The 15,815-nt window shown below is 42.0% G+C and overlaps 1 long non-coding RNA gene across 1 annotated transcript in view; it reads right to left on the bottom strand.

Annotated features, from left to right (window-relative positions):
• LOC310899984 overlaps positions 1-15,563 on the bottom strand; it is a 105,865-nt gene extending 90,302 nt beyond the window's left edge. Inside the window, exons 1-2 of the long non-coding RNA XR_014584753.1 lie at positions 15,094-15,563; positions 12,115-12,488 (exon numbers count right to left, since the gene is read on the bottom strand). This is a non-coding gene — a long non-coding RNA (uncharacterized lncRNA). The remainder of the gene's footprint in view (positions 1-12,114; positions 12,489-15,093) is intronic.
• Between the last annotated feature and the right edge of the window lie 252 nt (positions 15,564-15,815).

Here is a 15,815-nt window from a genome sequence, read left to right as displayed (position 1 = left end):
CTTGCACAATTTTAAATCAACATAAACAGGTAAGACCTAAAAGCATTTTCTTCACAACTGGTTAAATATTCATATTTCAGATGAATTTAGTATTTATTATCTCATTTACGTGTAACTGGTTTGTCATTTAGAGACCATGAAGGCTGCCTTACCAGGTAGTAGCGTATCCATGGAACTTGCCACAGAACTGGTGGCCAGCCTGCTCTGGGCACTGATAACAGCGGCACAAGCCCATCGGGTATACCCATAATGTCAGCTCTTCACTGGGCAGGGGGACTGACCACAAGTCATCCTGAGCTCTGTCCCAGCTCTGCTGTGTTATGATTTTCCATGATTGAGCTAAAATTCAATTTTACACCAGGCTGATGAAATGCAACCCATATGTGTAATGGTCTGTAGTCAAGCAAATGCTATTTCCTCGCATAAACCTCGCAAGTCTTCAGATGCAGCCTATTGGCTTTGGTGGTGAGCGTGGTACAAATGCCAAAATGAGGCATGAATAGATGGATGGTCCCCTCCGCTTCAGTAATAGTGTTTGTTTATCCAGTCTTTATAGACTTTACCCTGCAAGCATCTACATACAAGCTAATAGGTTCAATTCCATCTATAATCAGAGGAGATAATATGCTCTGTAATTCACCCAATGCATTTTAGATGTGCTTAAATAATACTACCCCCCTGAAAGCCTTCAGGAGCTCTGATGCATGTAGCAGAGGGGGATACTGGGAGTATACAGAGAGTGACACAGGGAGATGGACAGCTAGTGCAGTAAAGCCCTCCTCTATCACATGGCACAGCTGCATCTGTCCGGTTCTCTAACCCCATCATATTGGAGCCATATATACCCTAGAGAACTATAGCATTCATAATCACAGGGACTGTGGACAGCATTACAGTCCATAAAGAGGCTGCCTTAGTGCAGACTGCTATTTCTGACAGGCATCACTATCACCACCACCACCATATTTTTCCCTAAGGACAGAGCAGAGACCATGTGTTTAAAATCAACAGAATACAGCAGAAATCACCAAGCCACATACTAGTTTATTCGTGGTAAGAGCAGACTTTTAAACATGACATTTGAAAGACGAGTTTATGATCACTCATTAAAAAAAATGTACCGCCCCAGGAATACATGTGAATATATTCTCCAGCTCACCTACAGCAAATAATTCCCATTCTGTTAAAGAATAAAGCCCTTCTAAGCCCGTTAGTAAACAACTACGTTTTTTGATCCATCATTTTGATTCTGGAACAAAGAGTTTCTGAGCAGAATAACAAATTAGTTCACCTATATTAGACATACTGCTGCCTTGAATATTTTTCATCTCCCAGATCTAAGATATACAGCATTATTTACATCTTTTTGGAACAATCAGATAAAGACCCTGGCCCCTCTGCATGGTCCAGAACAGACACTGAGAAACTACAAGTTCCAAGGAATTAAGGCAGTAAGCCCCACATTCTCCTGTCTTATCACTTTAAGCATATTTTCTATTTCATTTATTCTTAGTCTTAGTTAAGTCCATTATATTTCCTTGAATTCAAAATGCTGCATTTTCTTTACTTTTTAACCTCTCTTTGAACTCAGTTCAAACTCTCATGTTTTCTCCAAAATGCTCCTGCATCAGCAGGTAAAATACTTTCATTCACACACCAGAAACCAACAGGTAACAAAAAATATTGAACCCATGATGCATACAGCTCAGGAGTACTGCCATAAGTACTGGCACAGTCTGCTGGAGCCATGAGTGCCTAGATCCTAGTGTCAATCATTTCTAACAGCAGAAACCTTTTTAGCATTGTAGCTCAGTACTCCAATCCTTTGCAACGAGTACCATATCCACTACTGGCATCCTTCATTAACAGCCTCAAGATAAAATGCCCTTTAACTCCCCATTACTCTGAACAGAGTTGCATCCCATCACTAAACTTAAGAGCCACTTAGAAAGCATTCAGTACCTTGTGTTTCCGTAATAAACCCTTGCATTGAATTAATCCTCAGTTCTGCTTATGGCAAAGAGGACACATTAGCCACTTTTGCTGTTATGAACTGGTATGGCAGACACATTCATTTACTGGGGAATGTTTTGCTTCCCCCCTACTCTCCATTCATTTGTCCCATTTGTATTCCTTGAGCAGACTAACAGCTTCCTTTTGTCTCTGGGTAACTGTTCCAAAACTGCAGAAATTAAGAAAAGGTAAATACAAAAAACAAACAAACAAACAAACAAACAAACAAAAAGCTTGGAACCCCCCCCCCCCCCATTTTATTTTTTACATCCTTTGGCAAGAAGAAAAAAAATGGGAGATAAAGAGAAGCAAGAAAATTACCTCCCCCCACAGAAAACTATGTTTTACAATGTGTGTGCATCAACTGTTTTCTAACCTTGTTCTAACTTTATTTTCTGACAATGCCCTGAAGTGTTCATTCCTGTCCCCTCTACTTGCATCGTGAAACATTTTACTTTGTGATTACTTCCAATCAATGTCAGAGAAATTATTTGTGAAGTGATCATTAGCTTGATTACAGGTGACAAATGCCAGCCTTTAACTTACCAAGGTCATTCAGGAGAAAAAGTGATTTGGGCAAATTATTGATTCTTAATACAGAGAAAGCCAAGAAGCAGAGAAACAAAGAGGGAAAGGCAACAAACATCTAGTCCTCTGTGCAAACTAGAGCAATCTAGATGGCAGGCCTGTGTGCCTGTGTCCTGCCTACAGCTCTCTCTCAGGCACCAACAGAGACGTTCCAACAAGCATCCCCTCTCCCACTCCATTACATAGCTATGGGATGGTTGAAGGGTTGGTTTAGGCCACTCCACACACACACGTTCTCACTGGGACTGTCACAGTTGTGACTATAACCTGTTAGACTGGATGCAACACAGCTACTCTTTTTTCCTAACCTTGTGTCCCTTGCATCAAGTGTTCCTCCTCTACCCTTGTTACACCACCTTAAGACATGAGGCATTTCTTGAAGGCCTTCACATGCTATGTGAAAAAATGCTCAAAAGAATAAGAAAGCTGCAGTAAAGCAGAACTCTGAAGTCCTAATAAAAGTTTATTTCATTATAAGTAGCAGTAACTACTATAGTTTCATCTGCCCAGCAAGTTCCAGACTTCCTTACTCATTAACTCATAAAGTACACCAAGTCCTTTGAGTTCAGGCAGAGTAAGCCATAAACTGTAGAGCTATCATGTTATGCACTTGAATTCTGCTCTCTTCATACAAAGCAGCCTCCTCATTACCTGCTTATGATATGTTTTTGCATCAGGTCTTACATGCTTTGTTCCTTTCCCATCAGCATTGCTTTTACTAAACCACCTCCTCCTTTTATGCACATCATATTCTCTGTGCAGGTATGCACTGATAACAGAGGCTGAAAATGTATTGAGTTGAAATTTTTCTTTTCTAGATAAGCATGACCTGAAATGGGAATATATGGGCTTATAGTATTTCAGCACCCCACCCCCGTTCCCATTACATAAAGTCCTGAAGGACTGTACAGAAGTGCAGGGTAGGGGAAGGGTGAAAAGGAGCACTGACCTGGGGCTGAGGGGAGAACAAATTAAGTCCAATGCACTGTTCTTCCACAGATTCTGTGAAAATGACTGGAAAACACCAGAAGGAATATAACACTACAGGCTACAAATAGCAAAGCTTGATTAGTTGAGAAAGGATTTTTTTTCCATATTATGACATCCATTTAAATTTTGTAAAGTGCAAAAGAAAAGGGAGGTAGCAAGTATGTGGGGGGCAATAGCATGTGGCAAACAAACAGTAGGAGGGAGCTCTTGTATGTAATAGCTCTATTTACCAGACTGTTGAAGGGATATGAAAGTTCCCAGTCTATTTTTCTCCATTGCTATCTGTCTACTTTTATGACTCTGCCAAAGCCCAAGAATCACTCAATTTTTTTAAATTATAGCTATTGATTTCTCTCTTTTTCTTGTCATTGTAGGAGAAATATGACATTGGAAGGGTTTCTTTGGTTGGTCTGGGCTTTGTTATTTTTCAAAGACGACTTCTCATTCTTCCCTCCCATTCATTCCTCTCTGTATTCCAGCGAGACCTGCACTGAAACCAGAAAAGAAGAGACACTGACAGTCCTGGTCGTTATAAGGTCAACCACTGTGTTAAAGAACACCCGCTGTGGTTTCCTCACTCTAGTGCTAAAGGGCTCATACAAAGTTCATACGCTCTTGCAGAGCCAGTACACACATCTGAATCCCCACAGCCACATCAGCCACAACTTTGTAGAGCAGGAATCACATTATCACCTTAAGGAAATAAGGATCATTTGGGAATTAAATAAACCCAAGCCACTCTGTCACAACGAACGAGATCACCGTGTACTACCAACCTCACTGCCTGACTACAGCTCTTACTCTAATTATTGATGAGGAGATCTGTTCCCGTGGAAAAAGCTATTCGGCCTTCTCATGGCTCATCTAAAGGACGCAGCATTTACAAATATTGATTCATCCTCTCTGCCTAGTGGAAACATTGTTCACAGACCATAAACCCAGAGAAAGACTGGCTGCTATGCATGATCAGAACTCATTTTGGTAGGACTTTCCTTTTTCCACATTCCCAGTTAAAATAATATTTCCTGATTTCAAACTATTTTTAAGTTGTTTTTCTTCAGCCAAAGGGCAAATCCTTTTTCAAGAATCACCTAAATTTCCCATCATTTTATAGTTTCGCGATGAGCCACAACAGACCCTGCCAGAGAAACAAAATTTACAGCTGCATTAAGTTAGACTGGTTTAGAGAGGCCTGCTACAGTAGCAGAGCACTGAATCTTGAAGACCACCTAGGCTGTGGTCCTTAGACTTTAGTTTTTGCAAGAATTATCCACAGGACAGGAGAATGCTGGAACAAGAACTTAACTTTTGCTGAATCTACATAAAGCTCAAAAGACTCTAATACCACCAGTGACGTTATTTTGCATTTACAGTGCAAAAGTGAACCATTTACAATGCTTCAGTTGAAATCCAATCTTAGTAAAGCTATGAAAACGTTTTTTTTTTTCTTTTAATGGGATAAATAGGGAAACCAGAGAACACCTAGATGCTCAAACCTATGTTTTACGTTTTTGTTGAATTGTTCTGAACACAAAATAGCAAGAATGTCTGATTTTTCAAATTCAGGCTCTCTTGTCAGTGTAAAACCACCAACAGCAGCCTGGATCTCTTTCTTGCTTGGCTGATGATTACTGATCTCGACACATGCTAGTACTCTGTGTTGTGAATAATTCAGGGATGCTGAGTTGTTCAGTGACAAACTCAGAAGGTAAAATGAGATCTGACATTGCAGCCTACCTGTTTGTGCTTCAAAGCAGAATTAACAACTAGAATCTCTCTGCTAGACATCAGGATTAGAGAGAAGAGGCCAGAATCAAAACGCTCTCACAAACACTGCAAAGTTTGCCCCATTCCAACTGAAAGACGCATGGCAAAGTGAGTCTTTGCTGAGCATTGTTCACAGATTCACAGATTCACAGATTTCTCTAGGTTGGAAGAGACCTCAAGATCATCGAGTCCAACCTCCGACCTAACACTAAGTACTCCACTAAACCATATCCCTAAGCTCTACATCTAAACGTCTTTTAAAGACCTCCAGGGATGGTGACTCCACCACCTCCCTGGGCAGCCCGTTCCAATGCTTAATAACCCTTTCGGTAAAGAAGTACTTCCTAACATCCAACCTAAAACTCCCCTGTCGCAACTTTAGCCCATTCCCCCTCGTCCTGTCACTAGGCACGTGGGAGAATAGACCAACCCCCACCTCTCTACAGCCTCCTTTCAGGTAACTGTAGAGAGCGATGAGGTCGCCCCTGAGCCTCCTCTTCTCCAGGCTGAACAAGCCCAGCTCCCTCAGCCGCTCCTCGTAAGACTTGTTCTCCAGACCCCTCACCAGCTTGGTCGCCCTTCTCTGGACTCGCTCGAGCACGTCCATGTCCTTCCTGTAGCGAGGGGCCCAAAACTGAACACAGTACTCGAGGTGCGGCCTCACCAGAGCCGAGTACAGGGGCACAATCACTTCCCTAGACCTGCTGGCCACACTGCTTCTTATACAGGCCAGGATGCCGTTGGCCTTCTTGGCCACCTGAGCACACTGCTGGCTCATATTCAGCCGACTATCCACCAATACTCCCAGGTCCTTCTCGGCCAGGCAGCTTTCCAGCCACTCATCTCCCAGCCTGTAGCTCTGCTTGGGGTTGTTGCAGCCCAGGTGCAGGACCCGGCACTTGGCCTTGTTGAACTTCATGCAGTTGACCTCAGCCCATCGCTCCAGCCTATCCAGATCCTCCTGCAGAGAGTTCAAGAACTTAGATTTAGTGATTGCTGTGATTGAAGTCTAGAACAATGCTGTTTGGGTCCAAGAGACCCCAAATTAATTTTGTTCCCTGAAAAATCAGGAACTGAAGGTCACAACAGCTTTCTGCTGGATCCAGCTATCCCCACAGTAGAAGGGGATGGTTCCTGTGGTCTTCCTTATCATTTGCTGGAGGCAAAAACATCTACAGATCTGCCAGCTAAGGCCTTCAATGCTTCCTTATTTTCTCAGACAAAATCACTTACATTATTATGAGCCATAGTTTGAATTAATCTAGATGATATTACTTGAATTAGCAAATGAAAGAGCAATTTCAGAAACTACTTCAGAGGATTTTGATAGTGCAAGGTTATGCTCCAAAATGGATGTTTTCTCTTCAGGCTGACAGAGTTCGGAGAGGAGGTTCCTCCTGATGTGGCTGTGGGGAATTGGCTGCGTGTACAGCAGCATGCTGTCTATCTTATGTTGGGCTCTTCTTCCACTAAAGCTAAGGAAGTCCTGGAGTGTTTTCTTTACAGTGTTAATTGACTTTAGAAGTAACAGCAGGAGTACTAGGAGCAAAGGAGCATATCTGAGGTTAGTAACTTCTTCCGCAAACATAGCTGCATCAATGAAAATAATGTCTGTGAAAGGCATGGAGCCAAGAGCCTGTAGCCCAGCCGAGAGAATGCTGCCATGCTGCAGGTGTTTTCCTGGGGCACAGCTACAACAGTCTCAGAACTGTAACAAAAAGGGATTTTGCAAAGGAAAGGTTGACCTGAACCAAGAGAACTATAGCTAAAGAAAGTCTGTACAGCTACAGACTGATCACACCAATCATCAGTGCAGGAAGTCTGGTCTTCTGGGTCTCTAGCACTAAGGGTTTTTCCTTATATCAGTAATATTCATGTTGCCTTCACATTTTTGAGGACAGGGGTTTGGGGACTGAAGTCATCAAAACATACCTGAATGAAAATACTGCAAATCCCTGTAGCATGCTAGGTTCTGGCTGTACAAAACAATTGTCTCTGCCCATCATTTACATAACAAAGACAACCAAGTCCCTCTTCTCTCTAAGCCTGCGGGGAAGGTTTCTGATGCACTGGAGGCACAGTAAATCCAGCCAGCCAAACTCAGAGGCAGAGGGAAAAAAGTGTTTATACTCCAAAGCTTTCTATAGCACAACAGAGGGTGGACAGTGTTTCAGCAAGCACTCAGTTTCTTCAAGGGAAAAATAAAAAAGAGCATTAAACAATACAAATAAATAAATAAATATAAATGCATTAGCTTTACAAAATCAAAATGAGGTTCTGTTAACCTTAAAGTGCACCTGTGATTAGCAAGTAGTAGTAATGGCTTACTGTTAAACCCTTCCCTGAAGGGTGTCAATTTATCTACAAGGAAGCATTAGAAACCTGGCATCATGTACAAGACAGAAATCTTAAGGAAATCAGGTACTAGCCATTAAGTTGACAACTCTCATTTTACTGCCCCACAGGTAAGTAAAGTCACACACATACAAAATAGCATCAATAATGAAAAATAAATGAGGATGTATAACCTGCGTATGGTCTTACTGATCTGCCCTTTCATGGCTGTAAAGTTGCAGCCTATTGTACCTGGGGATACCATATTGTATCCCAACACATGATAGAGCTCATAAGCTTAACAAGTACTGGACTAACTTTGTCATTTAATAGGAAAAGCATTTCTAGTAGTCTAAATGCATTATGTGTAAAAATTGTGGTGAAAAAGATATTTTCTCCTTCATTCAGATAGTAGTTGCAGCAATTTTCATTTTTTCTAACTTTTTTTTTCATTTTGTTTGATTATTATTATGCTACCTGAAGGGGACATGCTGTTTTCATCAGCTGTTTCAAGACTTGCACCATTGGTAGGGATGTCTCTGCCCCTTGGCCCGAGAACGCTGGCTCTGTACTGTTTACTCCTACATACTGGATGTTACACACTGTCCTGTAACATCGAGCTATGCTCAAAAAATAACCTACTGCACAAAAAATAACCTACTGTTGTAGAAGAGCTTCTAAGTGCAAGATGACACACACTATTTTCTCATTTTATTTTTTACAAGCCCTGGGTAGGACAAAGATACATATATATATAAATATATATATAGGGTTGCTAAAGATTCTAGAGCAGACTAAACTGGCTTATCAAGTGCATTAAGTTTTGAGTTAGTTGAGTTATTAGCTAATTGTGGAGAGAGGGTAAAAACTTTTTGGGAAACTTCTGGCAAAAAGCAAGCACAACCTTATCCTAATTTTTTATGTCACACATACATACACATGCAGTCCCCCATTCACTTATTTATTACTGTCTGTCCCAAAGCTGCAAAAACTCCAGGAAACATCCTATATATTCTTGCAGCTACTTAAAACTGAAAGCTTGAAGCACATCGTTTGGCAGAGCAAGTCACAAGGCAGCTTCAGCCACTGATCAGAACGGCTGAGCTGGGCAATGTGACTGATACTTTGCAGGCCTGCTTGTGCCTAGTGAGGGCTCTGGCTCCAATTCTTTTCTTTTCTGAATTGTCTGTGTGTATTTCAAATAGACAAAAAAACATGTAGCAACAGATTGGTTGAAAAAATACCTTATCCGATGCCCCTCTTAACTCTTGAGGTGATGTGGTGTTAATTTTTCATGCCCAGGAGGGAGCAAGCACACAATAGCACACTTGGAATCTTTTTTCAGGTTGAAAAAATGAATTTGGGTCATTCTGAGCAGTAAATATTTCATGACACACAAACAGCATACACAGAAAAAGCCCCATACCATGGACTCAGCCAAGTGGATTTTAATTTTTCATGTTAAAGTTGAAAACAATGTTTCCTGTTCTATTTTTGGTTCTGACATAGTGAAACTGGTGACCTGAAAGTCAACTTGATTGCTTCCCCCCTCCCTTCCCTTCAGTTTTGTGTTCCTGAGATACCCATAAATGCCACTGGAACCAAAGGTTCAAAAGAAGTGAAAAAATCAGGGAAGCAAGATCAAGTATTACCCAAGTGGCTGCAGGACCACTGAGCTGACAGAAGTCACTTTCACAGCCTCTCATAACACAGACACAGCCCAGCTCTGACAGCTTCTGACAGCCCAGATTTGGGGGAAGGACTCTGCGTGTAATGGCAAAAAGACCCACAGAGGGTTATTTTGGACAGTGAAACATCAAGCAGCCTTTACAAAACAGCAACTAAACATAAAAGATTCACCCTTTTAAAATAATTGGCAATTTGTTTTTCTTGATGTGATATCACCTCAGAAACAAATCAAAACTCTGCAGAGATGGTGTGTCATGAAGAAAAGTGATCAGGACAGATGCAAAGGGCACTGAGGACAGAAGTTCCTCCTCCATAAGCAGCACCAGTGGCCATCTTCTGACACTACCTGAATTCCCTCTGCAGAGGGAAGGCCCATGCAGCCCCACATGGGTATGGATCAAAGGCTGAGGCTGGCAGGAACTGGGTACGTGACGGTAAAACCAACAGCAACTGAATTTCTGCATCTCTGTCCACTTCATTTCCTTCCTTTTGTCTACTAAATTAGTCTAAAGGCATCTTGAAATATGACTTTGTTTCTTGAAACATATCTGAATATTTTTCATTTGACTCAAAAATAGTATTAGCACATCTTTTCTTTGCAAGTTCAGTTTATGATAAGATGAAAAATGAACTCATAAGCATATACAAGAGATCTTGAAAAAAAGGAAGCAGAAATATCAGCTTCCCTTTAGTAGAAAACAAATAATGAAGAAGAAAATACAAACACATACTTGTGATATACCACCCACTCTGACAATACCTTTAAGATGGATAGTGTAGGAAGGTACAAGTAGGACAACTTCCTAAATTTTACATCTAGGTAATTTAAAATGTATTCTACATTTAACAAATAAACCCCTACTCTGTCTTCCCTCTCCATATCAGCCTTTTTTATCCCCTTCAATTCTCATTATCAGCAGCTGTCTGATTATCAGTGGTTGCACTTAAAGTGTGGGCAGAACAGAAAGCTAGTGAAGTCAGAAGCCTGTAAATCCTTGTGTGGATATCAGGATCAATGACCCTAACATTATTTACTTCACTTACACATGGTAATGGCCTTAAAAGCACTATACAAACTGATCGATGAACCAAACAAAAGGTTGTCTTTAGCCAGCTGCTTCAATGGCATATAATAGCACAGAGCAACTGAGTGCAATACCTTGAGAGAAGTGAATTACAGCCTAACCAAATGACAGCACAGGGAGGTTTTACTTCTCTGACCTCTGGTAGTAACATTCAACCCAATGTCAAAGTGCTCTGCAGCTTCCCACATGGCCTTGCTTGGGGCTATTCCCAGGGTTACAAGTCAGGCTAAGGTTTTATCACCAGCTGTATAGTGTCCCATCAGCATTGCTATAGTCTTGGTTCTCTGCTCTCCCTGACAAAACATAACTAAAGCACTGAGGAACCTGAAAATGCACCCTGGCAGCAACCCATTCAAGAGCAGACTGAGCATAAACTTTCTAGACTGGAAAAACTAATAGTCCTGGCTGTAACCCCACCTCATAACTTCTCACCCCAGGGCACACCCTAACCGTGGGAAGCAGAAACAGTAGGGGAAGCGGGCACAGCAAGAGGAGAAGCCATCGCTGCTCAGGCTGGTACAGTCGATTCCATACCCAACAGAGGCAAAACAGATCAGCAGCTATGCCCTATAGTCTCATGCCATTCAGCCAGCATCTGCTTTGCCTAGTGTCATGAACAGGCTCTGAGAAGTTTTATGTTCCAAGAACAAATCCTTGACATGGAGTATATCCGAGCTCCTAAAAGTGCTGATACTAGAGACTCAGCTTACTGTGTATGTAGCCCGGACATGGTGTCAGCCAAGCATGCAGACGACCTTTCTACTGATAATTGTCTTCAAATAAAATTAAAACCACAGCGAGCTATAAATTGGCTTAAAATTTTAAAAAGTCACTTTCATGCTTGGTTGATAGTTCTAGCTGGGGAGCTGGGGACTAAACACTTCCATCCACTGGTCAAGTAAAGTATAACCGGGTACAATGCAAGCATCTCCGATTCTGTCTGTCTAGTGAGAGGGGACCAGCTACGAGAGTGACAGAGGAGTTCATACCCTTCAGTTTATTCTACAGAATCATAGAATCATTAAGGTTGGAAAAGACCTCCAAGATCATTTGGTCCAACGATCCCCCTACCACCAGGGTCACCCACTAAACCACGTCCCTAAGCACCACGTCCAACCTTTCCTTAAACATCCCCAGGGACAGTGACCCCACCACCTCCCTGGGCAGCCCATGCCAATGCCTGACCTCTCTTGTCTCTCAGGTGACAGTGTCAGCCAGGGGTCCGGCAGTGGTATGTACTCCTGCTTCCTAGTAACTCAAAAAGAACTGAACGAGTACTGGTGACCTGGGCTGCGTTTGAACTAGAAACCTATGGTGCACGAAGACGCTCAGCTGCAAGCAGTTCCTTGCCCTACTTATAAATAAATAAATGATAATTTAAAATACAATCTTTCCCATACACAAGCTTGGAAGTTTACCTGAGTTGTATGCTGTCCTGATTTTTCCTCACATGTCCACAGTAACGATATATCAATGGGAACTTTAAAAGATTCAGAAACACAGCTTCAAAGCATACAACGTGGGTAGAGGTGCAGAATTACAGCATTAACCACATCAAGCAGATGCCTCCTACTAAAAGATTCTCTGTTCCTTATACAGAAAAAGGAAAACAAACAAGGACAGGCATATTACAGACAGATTTAATCACCTAGAACTCCTTTTGTCAAGCGGTTTTATGAGAGAAATTGCTTTGGCTCCTCAGCTGTCTTCAAATTAGATGTGTAAGGGGATTTCAACTCAGAAAGGTGCTGACCGGTCTCAGTGTCCTCATAAAAAGTTTTGTCATTTCTTCATTCGCCATCCTATAGTTCACAGGAAGTGACTGAAAACTAAGTGACAAAGTCAAAAGCAGAACTGACGAATAGCTCTGGTTTTGAAAGCTGATGGAATGACAACAAGTGTTCTGGTCCAAGGTCAGGACAGGCTTAAGGCAGGCTTTATCCAGAACACAGAGAATGCAGCATTTCAGTACTAGAAGATGCCAAGGATGCATGCAATTTTATCTTGTGATTGCTTGGGATGCTGCTGAAACAAGAGAGAACATTTATTAAAATATGTGCTTTTATGGACAATTTGTTCTGGCCCTGGCTAAATAATAAGCATGTGTATTATTTTGAACAGAGACAAATGTGTCTCTTCAATTATAGCACTCTGTTGCTATTAAAACTTTTGAATGATAGATTACTAGCATGATCTCCACTGCAGAGAGGACTCTTTCATGGAGAATACACTCTGCAGAGGAGCACAGTGAATTGGTTAAGGGCTCGGAGTGGCAGAACAACATGCCCGGGACGCGCTACTTCAACACCAAGCGGCCTGCTGACTTTTCATCACTAGCCAGAAGCTGCATACACCCTTGGTATTGGCTCCACTTGCTGCTGTTGCAGGAGCAGTCAGGCCAATCGCTCTTGCTGTGCTGCACGGTGCCCCAGCACAGCAGGCAGCACCGCCCTGCTGAGCGCTGCAGGCACCAGCTGGGGCAGCCCCCTCCGTGCTGCGGTCAGAATCGATGCCAACAGGATTTCTTCATTATCACTCAAGTTGAAACAGCACCCAGAAAATATCTTACCAGCAGAAGCTAGAAGACACCGAAAAATCAACATTATTTCAAAAAGCACATATTAAGAGAGATTCCTCCGGCACAATTCAGAGGTACTCTCAGCACAAAAGAGCAGTAGCAGATGAGGATCTGGCCCATCCAGTTTTAATGTCTTAATATATGCGTTCTTTAAAAATAAATAATTGAACTGTCAGCTCCATCTAACTGCCTCATTACTGTTCGTTCGTTTCCTGTCAGCGCCACAAAAATAGTTCAGAGAAGGGTTTTGCATAAGGAGAGAGCTCAGAAGCAAAAGGGGGAGGGAGGGTGTTAGATGTAACAAGCAGAATGTAGCAGGCAGCAGAGATGGTTGCAGAGGAAACGGATCAGAGAGCCAGTCAGTGCTGAAGCGTGAGATCAAACACCAGAGAAGTAAACTGTACTTGGGGCAATGTGGTATGGAAGATGTTAGAGTATAGGTAGATATTTAAGCAGCTTAAGTTAAAGGGGACATTAGGTGCCATGGAAAGAGGAATTTCACTTCCCCTGTTCCTCTGATTGTGAAGAGGCCCCTAACAAGACAATTATCAACAATGAGAGGATACTAATGAATACCCTTCAATCCAATATTATTGTATCTAGGTACCTCCTCTGCACCACTAGCAGAAGGAAGCTTCGCAGGCAGTATTTCTAGCTGGAGACTGCACTGAAAACTACCAGCTTGGCATCTCATGAATCAACCCTTACTTTCCCACCTTGCTTATGCCACAGGCTGTGAGACTGACCATCCGAACTTCAGAGCAGCTGCTGCGTAGAGAAAGTAGTTCAGACAGTCTAAAGCCACGTCACCTGCCCACCTGCACCTAGCAATGACAGGTACTATGTGTTACAGTCCTCCGGCCGCGCTGGGAGGGAGGCCAGCACTGCCCCCTTTTTGCTGCAGAGAGGCCAAAGGGAGCTGGCACCAGGGATCAGCTAGAGGAGTCAGTGCAGGAGGACGCCAGAGCTCTCCACTTCTGCTTCTCAACTTCATGACAGGGTGAAGGCTCCTGCTGAGCCCCAGCCTGACATCCACTGCTGCTGTGTGTTCAGAGGAGAGCTCGGGAGGGACACAAGAGGTAAATGATAAGCCCAAAGGGAACAGCTCACAGTAATCAACTCCTGTTTTCTGCCTTCTAGTAGAGGGTATTTAACTCTGCCTTTTGTTCTACATGGCCAATGGATTCCTATTTTTTAATAAATAAAAATAAATCACAAATTATTTTGCAGTCCTTCTGATCACATCAGTACAGTGAATTGTATTCCCTTCTGACATTAGGCACTGTTGCAACAGCTTTGCCTTGTACCCAACAACCTCAGCGAATTAAACTCTGTGTATAACACAAGAGTAACCACAGACTTTCAAACTCCTATTCGACTGCAAGCTTTGGTCATCTTGTGTGAATAGGTTTACATACCTATATACAAATGAAATTGTCATACAAATTGATACCATAATAAACAGCAGAAATATAATTAATCCCACAACTACAGTAAATCTTTGTTTCTTTCCTCATGAATGCTGACTACACCAGTACCATGACTAAATGTGAACAATCAGGCCTTGGCTCAGTCACAGCACTTATCTGCATCTTGAAGAGTTTAAAAAGCGGGGTACTTACTCAGTTGTGTCTGATTATGAGACTAATATAATTGATTCTGACTAATAAGCGTACTACTAGGAATTTTCTTTGTCCAGAGTCTTCAGCAGCTAATAACTGACAAATCCACATTTTGGCAGAAACACCATGCAGATGTTTCATGGAAAAGTCCGCTCTGGCCAGCTTGAGAAACCCAAGCTGAAATCCAAATGTATTTAGTTGATAACAAATGCTCCAGTACCACATGATAAGACATGGTTATTACACACAGATATTGCACAGTCTTATCATATATAGCTTGTTTCTGTTTACACTGGCAAGAACCAAGTTTTAGTAACTAACTACCGTATCATTAGGGTGACTCAAACTGGCTTTTGAAAAATGACAACTGCAAAACTGAGTCTAATGCTCATTGCCATTTTGCTGTTCTAAGCTTGTCAGCACATACCTGCACAGAGGTTTCAGGGTGCAGCAGTACATCCAGATATGCCAAGATCTGGGAACTATTCCTTTGCAGCGTGGCTTGCCGAGGGGGTTTCTTCAGAAACATCTGTTCAAATAGCCAGGAAAAATTTAACAGAAGGTGATGGAAAGCCTCAAAATACTGTATTTAACAAATAAGCACTTTCATTCTGGCATTTTGGACGTTTGTTGCTCTCTACCTTAACTGCCCATTTAAATTGCATTTTCAGCTTTCAAGAGAGCTATATGAAGAAACATTTGTGTGTCTTAGACAGTCCTTCCCCCTTCTCCACAAATTATCATTTCCCCACAATAGCACAAGGAGCTGGCTTTCTGTTAATTGCTCAGTAAAAGAGAGTGCCTCGGGGCTTTACTAAGAAAGATTTCCGAGAGACTGAACCATGTGTGACCTAAATTGGCTTCATAAGTGGTTTCTGGAGGGCATAGAGGAGTGTTCACAAGCATAATCGCCTTTCACCTTGACATTAATTATATACTTTACCATTCAAAATAAGTCATGGCCATGAGCTGAAGCATTTGTAAAGTAAACATGTCAGAGAAGCATGATACTGTAAAATGAACAAAAATAGTCAATTCAGCACTATTAAAAATTCTTTTTTTTTTCTTTTTACCCTCAATCTCTGGCGTGACCTGAGTAGAAAACAACCATTGGTCTCTAAAGGAAGGAAACAAATCTTTATCTCTCTA

This window comes from Anser anser, assembly GCF_964211835.1.
Source record: "Anser anser genome assembly, chromosome: 5".
Classification (NCBI taxonomy): domain Eukaryota; kingdom Metazoa; phylum Chordata; class Aves; order Anseriformes; family Anatidae; genus Anser; species Anser anser.
The sequence above is the reverse complement of the archived record's forward strand: the minus strand, read 5'-3'. Positions and strand labels throughout refer to the sequence as shown.